Genomic DNA, 14,455 nt, shown 5'->3' on the forward strand with positions numbered 1-14,455 from the left:
TATAACAACTAATTATATATTCCACCAGTAATCTAATAAGCATTTTCTAATTTTAAACTATGAGAAATAACTTTTATCATTTATTTTAATTTGTGATTTTATATAAGTAAATACAGAGGGAGTACTTGAAAAATATCAGTGTCACTTTACCTTTAAGGAGCAAAAGTGAATTAAAAAATACAGAAATGACCTTGCCAAGTGATTTTTCAGAGTTTTTGCTTGTTAACACTTCCTGAAAATATGAAGCAAAAATAATAAAAGTTACCATTTCTTGAGTGCTTACTCTATATCAGACATTTTGTGAGCTGCTCTACATACACTGCTGAATTTAACCCTCAGAATAATCCTGCACAATTAGAGAAATCCTTTCACTTTGTGCAGGAGTAAATTGTGGCATGGAGGAGTTAAACTATTGATCCTGTGCCAAACAGCAAATCCGCAATTCACATCCAAACCTAATTTCAAAATTCCCCTTTTCTCTGCTACATTTTCCTTTTGAAGAAAGGTTCATTTCAGGAGAAATTGTATCTCTTTTCATAGAAATGCTTAAAGCAAATTATAAGTCATAATCTTCTGAAAAAAGTTAACTGTAATCTCCTAATACAAAGGAGGATGGGTGTTATTTTCTTAGCACCATTCAAGCTCTGCGAGTTTATACTTCCACTAATTCATCCTCTTATATCAATAATAGCAGTGATAGCATCTCTTGAAACAGAAGCTTAATTTCATGCTAGAATTATTTAATTGATGCTTCTTTAACTGATAATCAAAAATTTGTTTGAAATGGGGAAAAATGAATGCAATTTCCTCTCTCTCTCTCTATTTTTTTGGAGAGGGGTTCTACCCTAATGGTTTACTTTTAAAATTCCCTATGCAAGTACATTTTGCTAGATTTGAATCTGTCATAAGTTTATTAGCTGTTAACATAGGCTGATGTAGAAAAGGGTCTCAGTGAATCATGTCTCCCAAGTATCCATGCCCTGTTTTATCCCCTGCCCCAGTGAACCTGGGTTTGGTCATGTAAATTGTTATTGTCAATAGGAATCAGCAAATGTAAAGCAAACAGAAGCTAATACAGTGTTGTATATATGCATTTACAAAAATGCACAAACCGTCATTTTATAAAGAAACATAAGACAAAAGACCACACGGAGAGAGGGGCCAAAACACTCCAACTGTTCCAGCTGAGCAAAGACTCCAGCTAACCTACCAGCTGAATTCAGCCACATGAGTGATGCTGGGTGACATTAGCAGCAGAACCAGACAGTAAATACAAACACAGAATAAAAAGAAATAAAATCATTTTTGTTTTAATCCACTAGTTTATTAATATTGATAAATAACTAAACTAGAAATTGGCTTCTGAAAGTTTGGTGCAGCAATAACTAAAATCTAAAATTTGTGATACTGGCCATGGTTCTGGGTGGTTGGCAGAAGCTGGGAAAATGGTGAAAACACTGTTGGAGACTGGAGGAAAGGCAAGTTGGTTTATGTAATAGTGGAAAATTAGCAAAACTATTCTTTTTGATAATAAAGGAGATAAACTGCACCCCTAAAAATCGTGAATTTAGATAATATTTCTGAAAGAATATTGAACATGCCAATTGGCTTTTCCTAGATTCATAAGATAACATATGGAAAGAAGTTGAAAGAAAGCGATTGCATGGTTCATATGCATAATTTGATGGTACACAGAAGGATCTAGGTGTGGAGGATTGACAAATAAAAATGACTCTCATCCTTGGTCTCCTACCTTATTAAAAAATTTCCAAAGGTAAAAAGGCCTTAAGCCACAAAATAAAATCAAGGGTGTAGCTGTAAGACACTTTGTTAGGAACTCTGAAAATATTAAGGTCATGCCTAGTAGACCTTCTCAGGTAGACAGAAAAGACCTTTAAGCATGGTAAAGGTGCTGCCCCCAGAAGTGTTACATGTGTTCCATGTTATAGAGAAACTTGTTCTGAAAAGAATTATTGGTATGCCTTTTGAGGTAGGATGTGAACCCCAATTAGATTCCTAGGAAACCACAAAGATTTTAAGATCATTGCATTGGCAAAACACCACCACCAGTTTAGACTGAAAGATTAAAGCAATTCAAAATTAAAAGAGGATTCTGAGCCTCCAACTCCATATAGGAAGAAAGTATATTAACAAAGCAAGCCAGCTTCATATAGCTCATTTCTGACTGAAAATTAAAGCCATCTCAGAAAAGCCAAGAAGGTACAACTATGAGGGAAGGAAAACAATAGAAGGGGAGCAGAACAAGGTCTTGATCAAGAAAAATCTTCTGTATTCAGACTTGGGGATAGTATGAATATGTGCCTGGTTGTATTTCATGATTATTACAGAGCAACAACTACTATATGCATCCCTTTCTTCATCTTTTTAAATGAGTGTCTATTGCAGTTTCTTTCTCCCTCATCCTTACCCCACAAGGTCCTCTTTTGTTTTTCTATATATTCCTTTTTTTTTTTTTTTTTAGATTGTGTTAAAATTTAAATAAAACACACATTTTATGTTGGTGTATAGTAAGCAAATAACTTGCCTTTCTTGTTTCTGGATCAAAAGTTGCCAAACTTGAGAAGAGAAGACTTATCCCTATCTGGATCTGATGCAGATCATGAGAACTTGGACTTCAATTTTGAGGTCAGAGCTAGGTCTAGACTTTTGGAGATTCTGGGATGACATACCTCACATGCAAGAGGAATTTAAATATTTTGAGGCCAGAGGGAATACTCATAGATTAATTAATGATTATAAAATACTTCTATCCTAGTATTTAAGCTCACTTTTCAGTGTGACTTTGCTACTCCTCCCATCCAGAGGTAGAATCGCTTTCTCTACCAACCCATGAAACTAGTCTGACCTCATGCACAGTTTTGATCAACAGAATGTGGCAGAAGTGAAATCACCCAAGTTCTGGAGTCTAGGCTCAAGAGGCCTTGCCACTTTGACCTTCACACTTTTGAAACATTGCCCTGAGACCTCCATTTAAAGAAGATAAAGCTTTTTCTAGGAAAAGAGGCCAGTTGAATGAGAACTAATGAGTTCCAACTGACAGCTAGCTTCAACTACCAGACATGTAAGTTTAGCTACCTTAAGCCATCCATCCCAGGTAAACTGCTAGCTCAGTGTAGCCACATGCATGCATCTTAGATAAAATCAGCCACATACATTGCAAGGAAGGAGAAGATGGTGGCATAGAGAGGAGTGGAAGTTAGACCCCCAGAGCAACTAGTAAAAAATGAGGAACAACTAGTAAAAGATCTGGAACAACTGCTGGGAGATGACCGCTACTATCCACACATTGTGCAACAATCTGGAATGGGAGAAATGCCCGAGATCACAGCATAAAATCTGTAAGTAAAAACTGCAGACCTGAGCCGAGAGTCCCATCCCTCATGGGAGCCAGAACTGCAAAGCCTTGTGGTGCTAGACAGCAGCACTCTCTGAATAAGTGAATATACCTCATCCCAGCTCCAGCTGGGGTTTTAATGTTAACTGCTCAATACAAACTATGAATCCCCAACAAACAGACAGAGGCTTTTGATGACAAGTGACCTTGGAGAGTCAGAGAATGTATCTGTCTTGGGAAGGGGAGCCAAAAGGATCAGGTGCTATCTCTGGCTGACAGGTGGATCCGGGGGCCATAGAATAACCCTGAAAGGAGGCTTTCTGTCCCTTTCTCTCTCTCTTAACCTGGGTGGATCAGTGGAGAAAGCCTCAACTGCTTTCAGCTCACAGTGCTCTGCAGTAGAGAAAGCCTCAGCCACTTTAAGCTTGCAGCTCTCTGACCCAGACAAGGGTGAGATAGCAGAGTCAGAGAAACAAAGAATCTATTTATATGCAAATGAACTCTCTCTAGGGGGCATATCTTCCCAGGAGGAAAGAGGTGAGGCCCCGCTGTACTACCTGCCTTCTGTTCAGAACCAGACCCCAGAGCTTGGGGGAAAAAGCCATGGGCCACACCTCCTTACACCAGTCTGGGGTGACAGGCTGACAGGCACCACCTGCTGGGCAGAAAAGCACAGGGTGTGTCAATCCTCTAAGACCCACCGTCAGGGAAAACAGATAATGAATATTTCTTCCTTCTGGGACCTGAGCCTGTTCTCGTCTGGGAAAACCTGATTGGGGTGGCCAAGGAGGTCAGATGCCTAGACAACAGAAAACTACAACCTACACTAAGAAAAACAAAGTTATGGCCCAGTCAGAGGAAGAAACTTACACTTCAACTGTGATACAGGAATTTAAACAACTAATGCTAAATCAATTAAAAAAGTTTAGAGAAGATACGGTAAAAGAGATAAAGGCTATAAAGAAAACACTAGGTGTATATGACGCAGAAATTGAAAGTTTGAAAAAACAACTGGCAGAATCTATGAAAATGAAAGTCACAACACAAGAGGCGAAAGATTCAACAGAAACATACAACAGCAGATCTCAAGAGGCAGAAGAAGACACTCAGGAGAAGATAGCAAGGCATGTGAAAGCCTACACACAAAAGAACAGATAGAGAAAAGAATGGAAAAATAGGAGCAATGTCTCTGGGAACTTAGGGACAAAATGAAATACAGGAAAGTACGTATCATTGGTGTCCCAGAAGAAGAGAAGGGAGAAAGGGCAGAAGCAATAATAGAGGAACTAATCAATGAAAATTTCCCATCTCTTATGAAAGACATAAAATTACACATCCAAGAAGCGCAGAATACTCCAAACAGAATAGATCTGAATAGCCCTATGCCAAGACACCTAATAATCAGATTATCAAAAGCCAAAGATAAAGAAAGAATCCTGAAAGCAGCAAGAGAAAAGTGATTCATCACATATAAAGGAAGCTTATTAAGACTCTGTGCAGATTTCTCAGCAGAAACCATGGAGGCAAGAAGGAAGTGGTATGATATATTTAAGATACTGAAAGAGAAAAACTGCCAACTGAGAATCCTATATCCAGTGAAACTGTCCATCAAACATGAGGGAGAGTTCAAAACGTTGTCTGACAAGCAGAGAGTCTGTGAACAAGACACCTGTGCTACAGGAAATACTAAAGGGAGCACTACAGACTTATGGGAAAAGACAGGAGTGAGAGGTTTGGAACACAATTTGTGGTGATGGTAGCACAGCAAGTAAGTACACTGAACAAAGATAAATATGAATATGGTTGAAAGAGGAAGGTTAGGAGCATATGGAACATCAGAAGAAAAGAGGAAAGATAAAAACTGGGACTATGTAACTCAGTGAAACCTAAAGTGTTCAACAACTGTGATAAAATGTACAAATGTGTTTTTCTCACGAGGGAGAACAAATGAATGTGAACCTTGCAAGTTGTTAAAAATAGGGATGTTTTGGGGGAAAAATACAATCAACCTAAACTAGAGAGTATAATTAACAGAATCATTGTATTATGTTTCCTTTAATGTAACAAAGGCAATATACCAAGGTAAATGCAGATAAGAGGGGGGCATAGGGAAGGGGTGTGAGAATCTTGGTATTGGTGGTGTTGTCTGACTCTTTATTCTACTTTGATCTAAGTTGTCTTTCCTTTTGCTGCTTCTAGCTGTCATGTTTGTTTTTTATTTGGGGGGGGGTTGTTTTTGTTTTTGTTTTTGTTTTCTCTTTCTTTTTTCTTTTTCTTTTGCCTCTCTACCTTCTTTGACTCTTCCTCCTGCTTTGTGGAAGAAATGTAGATGTCCTTATATAAACAGTGATGAGGGTGGTGAACACAAATATGTGAATATACAGGAAACCATCTATTGTTTACTTAGGATGGAATGTACAAAACCATCTTAAAAAAAATAAAGGGGGTTGATGAAGAAAACTTGAGGGCAATATACTGAGTGAAATAAGCCAGACACATAAGGACAAATATTGCAGGGTCTCACTGATAGGAGCTAATTATAATATGTAAACTCATAGACATGAAATATAAGTTACCAAGTTATAGAACACAGCTAAAGAATGGGGAGGGGTTGCTTAGTATGAGCAGAATATTCAACTAGGTTGAACTTAAATGTTTGGAAATAAACAGAGGTGATGGTAGCACCTTGTGAGAATAACTAACAGTGCTGAATGGTGCGTGAATGTGGCGGAAAAGGGAAGCTCAAAGTCATGTATGTCACCAGAGGGAAAGTTGGAGGTTAAAAGATGGGAATGTATAAAATAGTGAACCTTGTGGTGGGCAAGTTCTGAGATCAACTGAACAAATATTAGAAATCTCTTCCATGAACCAGAACAAGTGTATGACACTACAACTAGAAGTTAATAATAGAGGGACATCTAGGAAAAAATATATACCTATTGCAAACTATATACTACAGTTAGTAGCATTTCAACATTCTTTCATAAACAGTAACAAATATACTATACCAATACTACGAGTCAACAATGGAGGGGGTTGGTTAGGGATATGGGAGGATTTGAGTTTCCTTTTTTTTGTCTTTATTTTTTTCTGGAGTAATGAAAATGTTCTAAAAATTGAACAAAAATTAATTGTGGTGATGGATGCACAGCTCTATGATGGTACTGGGGGCAACTGATTGTACACTTTGAATCTTTGGATAATTGTATGATATGTGAACAATCACAGTAAAAAAAAATCAGCCACATAGAACCATTAAGTTTGGGGGTAATAGTCATGCAGCAATAGATACCTGAAACAATCATATTCAAGAAAAACAAATAAATTGTGATGCTTAAATTCCAGACTTCACTGAAAAAGGATGATTCAAATCTCTTAAGATTTTTTTTTCTTTTTTTCTTTCTGTTAAGAGTCTTCATTTATATTTTACATGCATCTAAGATGAAACCAAAGGAAAATGACATGCATTTTTGGTTAAATCCAAAACAGCTTTTAACTCCTTGTTTTATACATAACAATTTACATATTTGAAGATATATATTTTTTATTTAAAAAATGATCAGTTATTATTTTATCATGTCATTGTGGCATCCAATATATGACTTTAAAAGGTGCTATCAATTATTATTTTTCTCTGTTCTTAAACATAGACGAAAATATATAAATTATGATTTTCCACATTTATTCAGATGCTATGACGTCAGTGCATTTTGTTATTTAAAGATTTTAAGTACATAACATTAACAATAGCAGTGATGGTAATACAGTAAACTACAGTGATGTAAGAATAGAAGAATCCCAGTGTCTTTTTCTATTAAGATAATTACAGAATATGATCCTTAAAGTACATTGTAATAACTTTGTCCAATAATATTATTTTAAAAGTGATCGATCTGAAAATATCATGAAATATTTTTATTTAAACAAGGTCCCAGGAACCAATTTTGCCAAGATTATCACTCTCAAAGAGCCTACCTGAAATTTGATTACTCCTGGCTTCTCCCATGCTGAAAGTCCTGGTAACTATCTTTCCTATTTTTCATGTCATGAGGCAGCTTCTCCAGTGCTGACTACAAATCTAGGAAAGAACACTGATTACAGACAGGGCTGAAAGAAAGCCTGTCTTTTTGAAGTAAAAGAGACATGTTTGATTGTGCCAGTCCTTGACTGGTAAATCCTGTCTCTTTTCCTTGCTTTGCTCTTGTATTGCATTAGGTATAACTGACCAAGTCTTTTGTTTTTTTATTGATTATTTCTGAATCTGTGGCCTTTTATACTAATCTCCAGCCAGGTACAAAGGAGAGAGAAGAATATTCTAGGCAGAGACTAGAGAGCTTCTGGAGAGTGTTTTTTGTTTTGTTTTGTTTTGTTTTGTTTTGTTTTTCAGAAGGGGAAAATAATTTGATTAGAAATCTGTTAAATATAGACCTGAAAGGGTTTAATTCTTACTAGTGAAACTTTTAATGCTTTTGATAAACTAGTTATAGTAAAGATCTTGGTTAAACATTCAGGTTCTGAAGTCTATTATTTACAGTTTGTTCCTTCATCAATCTCTTACTAGTTTGCTTTTGGTCAAATTATCTAAACTTCTGTACCTCAGTTTTTTCAGCTGCACAATGGGGATAAGTAAGAGAATAATCAGATTTTTATCACTTAGATTTGTTCAAAGCTTTAACGAATCACTTATGCTACCTAGCACATTGCAAGGGCTCACTCATGCTAGCTCTTATCACCGTGCAATCATTATTTTTTCCAACTCTACACAACTCTCCCTTTTAATAAATAAAGCCCAGATTGTTTCAAATCTTAATCCTGAAAATATAATGTTATTTCCTGGTTATTTTTTGTTAGAATATTGTTAACTTCATGGAAATGTGTTAAATTACAGTGGGAGAAAAATAATCATCAAAAGAGTTAAGGGATATTACTACTATTTAATCATTAAGATGGGATTCTATATGGTTTATAAATGATAATATTCATTTGAATCACAATATTTTATATATTAGTAACAGACAATTTAATTTTTACACAATTGGTTTCTGGAAAGGGAGAATATGGGCTACTTTCCCAACTTAAAAATCTTAGAAAATAAATAATTTCTTAGGAGAAGCACATTTTATTTTTTCAAAATACAGAAAAAGGAAATGGAAACAAAATACATGAAAATCCCTAACTGCATATCAGTCTTATTTGTACAGATATATTTCCCAGTGTAGTTGACTACCTCAGTGAAAATAGGTCAACACACTTCATTTATCAATTAAACTACTTTTACTTAAGTGAATAACTGGAGTCTTAAGAGACCTATTTTTCCTACATTACATGCACATTTTATAAGAGAATGGAAACAAAACTGGAAATGGCAGTCCTTTGTAGATGAGACCTGAATCCAGGACTATGGCTCTCAACCAGTTATGTGACCTCAGGCAAGTAATTAACTAGCTATGTGAGTTCAGCAAGTTAATTAATTTTTCTACATTGGCTTTTAAGTGCATATTGCATGTAAGATGAGACCTTGAAGTACATTATCTCCAATGTATCTCCCAGCTCCAATCTATTGGAGCTCCATATGCCTTGAAATTCAGGCTTATTTATTATCAAATTCTAAAATCTTTCCTAAAACACTATTAAAACGGTAAATGCAATTGGTAGCTTAAAGTATTTTGGGTCAGAATCATATCCAAATATTAAATAGACTATTTTTATATATTGCAATTTCAAATATTTTGAGAAGTACTAACTATAATCATGCAAAAACATTGCCTAGATATAATACATACTTCTTCACCTATATTTTGTCATATAAAAGAGGGGAAAAGGTTATTTGAATACCTTAAACATAACCAGACTAATTAAATCACATTAACAGTCTGACTCATTATTTGCTGGTCTGGTGAAATCCTAATTGTAGAAAAGCAGCGTGTCAGTCTTCCTTTTGAAGTTTTTTCCCATCTCTGTTTTTTTAAAGAATCTCCAGAAGTGTTTCAACACACCGTTGAACCAGAAAGGAGTTCCTATACTAAATTCCTGAGGCTCCTGCCGATCTGCATGAACTGCCTGTGTCACCTGAGCGTTGCGGAGGCCCCACCCACTTCCGTCCTGGGGCGCTGCTCTGTCACGCCCTCCTAATTCTGCTTATATCTGCTCCAGACTGCCCACCATCTCTTAGGTCTTTCTGCCCTCTCTCCCTTTCTTGGGCCAACACTCATGTGCTCTAGTGCTTTATGTGGACATGATCCTCATCTCTCCTTGCTAGGAGGAAACAGCTCCTCCTTTTCCTGTATATGAATGTCTGTGGAAGATCCCATGGTGGAGTCGCTAGAGGGTCACAATCTTCCATCTCTTTTAGTTTTACACACAGTCTTTCTTTTTCCTCAGGACATACAGTAATCCAGGCCTGGGTATTCCATTCTAGCTCTTACACACATCCGATGTATTTTGTTGAATTCCTTCCCCTATGCTGGTTTTACTCACACTACTACTTATGTCCCTCCAAGTTGAATACAGTACACCCCTATGCATATCTGAATCCCAAGCATGAACAGAATCCTAATGCCCATGCAAATCAGCAGACCCAGCTAGAAATGAGGTGGAAGTTGATGTAGGAGATGGAGAGTGCTGTGTGGATGCTGTTTAATACTACCTGTAGTAATTTATATACCCCCAATCTGAGGTCTAGTTTGGGCTTGGAAACTTAAGGTAGTAGTTTATATACCCCCTATTTAGGTCTAGTTTTTGCTTGGAAGCCTAAGGTAACACAGAATAGGAGGAATCAGTGAGGCCAGGCTTTGTTGTTCATCTGGTATCATCAGGAGCGTCTGGTTTGGAGCCTGGCAGGTAACACACAGTTAATTCATCTTTCTTTCATATGAGTGGATGGGTGGATTAATGGATGGGCTGATATATGATTTAATAGTTTGAACCAGGCTGGATTTGAGAGAGAATTTGATAATTGGCTTAGATTCTTATTTTAAGTTTAATACCTTGACAGTGGCCCTGAGATAAGAGTACTGGTGTGCAGCAAATTTAAAAAGAACTGCATGACACCCAGAGGCAGGAGTGGCATTACTGCAGTGTTTCTCAATCTTCAATCCCTGGGGAACTTGGTAAATGCAGATTCTGCTTCAGTCAGTCTAAGGTTGGCCTGAGATTCTGCATTTCCACTAAGTTCCCAGGTGATGCCTGTGCCACTGGTTCAAAGACCATACCTTGAGTAACAAAGTTGTACAGAACCCATTTAAACACATTTTACTCATTATAGTAACAAGGCCTCAGTTATTCTCTAAACTACTGTATTAGTTATGCATTGCATCACAACAAACTACCATAACACTTAGTGGCTTGAACGAACACACACTTATTAACTTACCTTCTCTGTAGGTCAGGGATCCAAGCATGGCTTACCTGTGTCCTAAGACAGACTGCTTTCAAGGCATGAGACAAGGCTGGGTCTCCTCTAAATGATGCTTGATTGAGGAAGGACTGCTTTCCAGCATACTTAAGTTGTTGGCAGAATTTAATTCCTTATAGCTGTAGGACTGAGGGATTCAGCTTCTCACTGACTGTCAACTGGAGGTCACCCTCAGTTCCTTGAGGCCACTCTTAGTTCCTATAGGAATCCTTAGTTCCTTGCTTCATGGGTTCCTTAACATAGCCACCTATTTCATTAAAACCAGCGAGGGGAGTAGAAAGTCTACAGGCAGACCCATGTTTGTATAATCTTGTATAATGTAATCATGTACATCCCATCACCTTTGCTGTATTCTGCTGGTTAGAAGCTAATCACAAATCACACCCACACTCAAGGGGGGGGTGGATTATGTAAGAGCCTGTATACCAGTGGGGGCAAAAAAAATGGGGACCACCTTAAGGGTCTATCTACCACACCTACTATCCTCTCTCTGCTAACAGAATTGTGTGTGTGTGTGTGTGTGTGTGTGTGTGTGCATTCACATATATAATTTTGCTGAAGACATGACTAAATATGCATACCTAATTCAGTTAAATGATTAACATTTGAAGGGTATTCCTAAAAGATCATTCTCAGTTTGGTGCTATTTAGTGTGTTTACTACCATTTTACCATTCTCGCCAAAAACAAGAAACAAATTGCTGAACAAGTTAGATCATTCTTGACAAGTACTACATTTTTATTTCTCCATATTAAAAAAAAAACAAAAACGGTGACTCAAAATCCTTGAATAGAAGAAGAATCCGTTACCATTGGAAATGGAGCTGATTATACAGTTTACATGAGGGAACCTTTCTGGAATGTTTATTTGAGATCTAAGAATGTATTTACAACTGTTACAATTGAGATTGATGTACATTGAAAATAGAGGAAATCAGTTGCTGGATTCCTTTTCCGTTGCTGCTATAACAAATACCACTAATTTAGTGGCTTTAAGCAGCACAAACATATTCTCTTACAGTTCTGGAGATGAGAAGTCTAAAATGGGTACGCAAGTCTGGTTCCTACTGGAGACTCTAGGGGAGAATTTATTTCCCTGATTGTCCTTGCTTCTAGAGGATACCTGCATTCTTGCTTGTGGCCCCTTCATACATCTGCAATGCCAGCTGTGTAGCACCTTCAAATCTCTCTCTGACTATGTCCCTCAGTGTCCTGCCTCCCAGATAACCCAGGATACTCTTCCCTTCTTAAATTCCTTAATCATATATGCAAAAGTCCCATTTACCACAGATTTGGGGGATAAGGGGATGGGAATATTGGGGGGAGGTGCATTAAGCATTGTACCACAGTCACTTATTTTCCTCATATAATAAGGAGTCTGTAGGTAGAAGTTCAAAAGATCACATTCATGTTCAAGTTAGGAAGAAGGAGGAAGGAAGGAGAAACAGAGGAGAACAAAAGGCACAAGTTAACTTTAAAGTATAATCTATTGACCATAACTGTTCCACAGAATCATCATAAGATGCAAGAGGGATGGGGATATCAATAATTTAGCCAGAATTTTAAAGATAGAAAAGGGAGAATGGGGTTAGGTTTGAATTTTTTGATGAGCCAGTTGACACAATTTTGCCATAATTTTAATTGTTGTCACAATTTTAATACCTTATTTTAAGAAAATTTTATATTTTACTAATTGTTAAATTACAGGGAAAATGTGCCCTACTTGAAAAAGAAATATTTTGGATTTTATTGTAAATGAAATGACTTCATCAGCCTTCTTTGTAAGAACTATTTGAATAAATGTGATTCCTTTTCTTCTCAGAAGAGCCAAGAATTCATGACTGTGATTTCCATATTTACACTCTTATCCTATACAGAGTTCCATTAGTTCCATGTAATCCTCCACTATTTATTTTTCTCTTGGGACAGTGAGTAGAGATTTAAGAATGAACTTAAGAAATTAGGTTCTGTAGCTTTCAGCTGTCAGTGAATTAGAGCTGTAGCCTTTCTGGTTTCAGCCTTCATGGTATGGTAACTAGAGGGCTGTCAATCAACTTTGTCTGCATATATTTTCAGACAGAGTGGAGCAGAGCAAATGCATATTGGAAATGAATTTTGAACAGTTCAGCAGAAGAGAGGTTTTCTCTCACAGGAACAAGGCATTCAGCAGGAGTTAAGGTCAGAGCTGACGAACTTCAGTCAAAATGCTCCCAGATTTACACTGTGGAGACCTACAGTCGCCTTTGGAATCCTCTGCCTGCCCTTGTCTGAGGAGGGATCTGAGCGGTTTTGATCCTCAGAGCACAAAACAAACATTTCTTTCAACTTGGCTTAGTTTAAGACATAGAGACTATCATACAACATTGTGCAACTTTTATGATGCCGACATTTAATAACTGACCTTTTTATTGGAATATTTCAAGGATGTTATATTTTGTTCTGCACATACTGTGAGGTTTTATAGAATACAGTAATATTGGAAATACAAAAAACTTATAATCAGTACTTTTTTCTACTAAAACCTCACAACTTATCCTAAGGCCTGAGCACAATTTGGGTCAAATAGCACACTAGCAGACTTCTGTTTCTATTTATGTTAGTTTTAGCAAAGCTTTGTCTTGGTTTATTTTCAAGAAAGACAAGAACAGTTTTTACCTTTACAATATATAAAAGGATACATGTATGGAAAAGTCCTTTTTTAAACTAAAAAAAAAAAAAAGATTGGGTATTCTTCCTCTGGACATAAATCAAAATGTTATATATTATCTTTTGAGAAAACATTAATTGAGATGGCTCTCTGGAGTGAAAAAGGGATCCATTATAATCTTACAGCACTAAAATGAAAATATTAATACATTTCTCTAATAATAGATCAAAGTCCCAAGTTTTTAGAAGTCAATCATAACTTATCTGCCAAAATTAAATATCTGTTAAAAATCATTTTGGTAATTTCTAATACATTAGTGAAATCCAGAGCTCCCATTAAATGCATAAAAGCTTTTATCATAAAATGTTATTTTAAAAGGAAAAAATCATTTATTTTTCCTGTTCCAGATTTTCCTATTGTATCAGAACTTGCAACAGCCCCTATTTGAACTATACTGGATTTGTGGGATTTCTGATAAACAGAAAAGAAATTGAAGTACACAGAATTACACCTTAATCTATGTTTTCCTTTCACTGTGTTTACTAGCCTTTGGCTTTAATTTTGTAAAATAACCTTAATATATAACTCTGAAGGACAGAATCATGTTTTAATTATATCTGTATACACTCAGTTTCTGAAGTATATCTCATAAAGAAAAGGTACTTAATACATTTCCATGGAAAGGTGAGACAAGGAAGAAGCACAGAATAAAACTAGAGCTCCATGTTCTCTTTCTCTGTTTCTATCTAACCTCTTATTCCCTGTACTGTATGCAGATTGATAATGTTAATCCAGTACGAACTATTCGTCTTCTCTGTCCTTTCTGAACAATTCATGCTTCAGATTTCCATGAGTGCCTTCATATCTGTTGTAAACCTGTGCAACCATTACATAAACATATATTTTTATTTTGCCTATTTTTACCTCTGGTTGGAAAAAATTAAAATGACTATAAAACTTCATGAAAAAAACACAAGATTCTGTTTAGGGTCAACTAAATGGCTTCCATTAATTTTCCAAGCATCTATTGATTAAAGCAT

This window comes from Choloepus didactylus, chromosome 3, assembly GCF_015220235.1.
Source record: "Choloepus didactylus isolate mChoDid1 chromosome 3, mChoDid1.pri, whole genome shotgun sequence".
Lineage (NCBI taxonomy): Eukaryota > Metazoa > Chordata > Mammalia > Pilosa > Megalonychidae > Choloepus > Choloepus didactylus.